We start from the raw sequence: 1,776 nt of genomic DNA, 5'->3' as shown, positions 1-1,776 counted from the left end.
AAAAAAAAAAAGCTCTGACCGCTAATAATTCATGAGTAGCTTGTAAGCGCTAAGTCGCGGGTTCGATTTACGCCCGGTCCGAACTTTATCCTAAACAGATAATGTTCGTTCTCAAAGCGACTAGCTTTCCCCTACCCTTTTTTCCTTCTCTCGACAATTTCGGCACGATAGGACCTTAGCAGTTACAGTTCCCTCTATCAAACCTAAAAAGAAAAAACTTTTTTTTTTTTTCAATTTATGACGGTCTCACTAAACTTCCGTCCCTCTTTGTTTCACAGGTGCAGGTGGCGTGAATTCTTCCAACACGGGGGGTGCCGGCGGCGTAGGCGTGTCGGGAGGCGGCACCGTTGGCGGCAATCCGGGCACGGCGGTCCCCACCGACATCGTTGGCGGCAACGTGATTCTCACCAACACGCATGCGTACATTGGCGCCCCGCGCAAGTGACTTGCTTCGAGTCGTGCGCGAACCGCCAAGGTGTGTTGAACTGAGAGAGTGTGAAATGTTTTTTGAGTGCGATATATTTGGAATGGATATTTTTTTTTTTCTTTGGAAGTACGAGAGTGTATGGAAAAATGGTTTTTGAGTGCGATATATCTGGAATGACTTTTTTTTTTCGAAATATCGAGTATGAATGAGACGTGCGCGAACCGCCAAGGTGTGTTGAACTGAGAGAGTGTGAAATGTTTTTTGAGTGCGATATATTTGGAATGGATATTTTTTTTTTTTTCTTTGGAAGTACGAGAGTGTATGGAAAAATGGTTTTTGAGTGCGATATATCTGGAATGACTTTTTTTTTCGAAATATCGAGTGTGAATGAGCTCATAAGCATTATAAGCTTCTTTAATTAACTGTAAAAAGAAACAACAAATTTTCAAACATACAAAACAAATAAGGGATATTTATTTAATTTTTTCACAAGAGAAAAAGGAAAATTCATTTATAAAAAATGTACAACAACATTAGAACTAAGCTAAATGTAAAATAAATAATTTTTCAAAGTTATTATTTACATTTTTTTATGATTATGACTTTTCTTTCGAAATATGAGTGTTAAAATATGTTGTTTGAGTGCGAGGAATGAATATTTTCGAGTGAGAACGATGGAATGGCTAAAATGGGTATGTACGGGAGATTTGAAGAGTGTTCGGAAAATTATATGTACAGGCTAACCTTTACTGTTAAGCTATTAGGGAACACTGTTAGGGTATTGAGCTAGGGAAAATGTGTAAAATACGAGTGTGAAGGAGTTTTTTGAGTGCGATAATTAGAGTGGTTGAACAGCAACTTTTAGTGTCTGGAATTTGTAAAGGCTAACCAACTTTCACAGTTAGGGTATAATGATCTTCATGGTTAGGGGGTTTGAAAAACAGGATTTGAAGTGGGACTTGTTAGGGTTTATTGAGATATTGGGAAAAATCCTACAATGCTGCAGTGAGCAACAAAGTTGTGATATAATAACACAAAGAAACTGCAATTACTTATTACTTACTTTACTACTTTCTTATGTAGGACCACGAAAAACAACTCTCTACCACGAGTCAAAGGGATTCGAACCCTTTAGTGTGGTATGACGCCGACCTTAATTTCACTATTTCAGGGGCGAAGCCAAGGGAGCGCGAAGCGCGACCTCATGCACACCCCGCGAAGCCCCGGGAGCGCGCAGCGCGACTGTAAACAAAGGAGCGCGAAGCGCGACCCCATGCATAACCCTGCGAAGCCCCCGGGAGCGCGCAGCGCGACCGTAAACAAGGGAGCGCGAAGCGCGACCCCATGCA

General features: G+C 41.3%; 1 long non-coding RNA gene across 1 annotated transcript; it reads left to right on the top strand.

Annotated features, from left to right (window-relative positions):
- Positions 1 to 264: 264 nt before the first annotated feature.
- On the top strand, positions 265 to 819 carry LOC113469587. The gene is made up of 2 exons (XR_003392954.1): positions 265 to 475; positions 657 to 819. It is a non-coding gene; the product is annotated as an uncharacterized LOC113469587 (long non-coding RNA).
- The last annotated feature ends 957 nt before the right edge of the window (positions 820 to 1,776 follow it).

Source organism: Diaphorina citri, unplaced genomic scaffold (assembly GCF_000475195.1).
Source record: "Diaphorina citri unplaced genomic scaffold, Diaci psyllid genome assembly version 1.1 scaffold1146, whole genome shotgun sequence".
NCBI classification, from domain to species: Eukaryota; Metazoa; Arthropoda; class Insecta; order Hemiptera; family Psyllidae; genus Diaphorina; species Diaphorina citri.
Note: the sequence above shows the minus strand (reverse complement) of the source record. Positions and strands in the feature narration are given on the sequence as shown.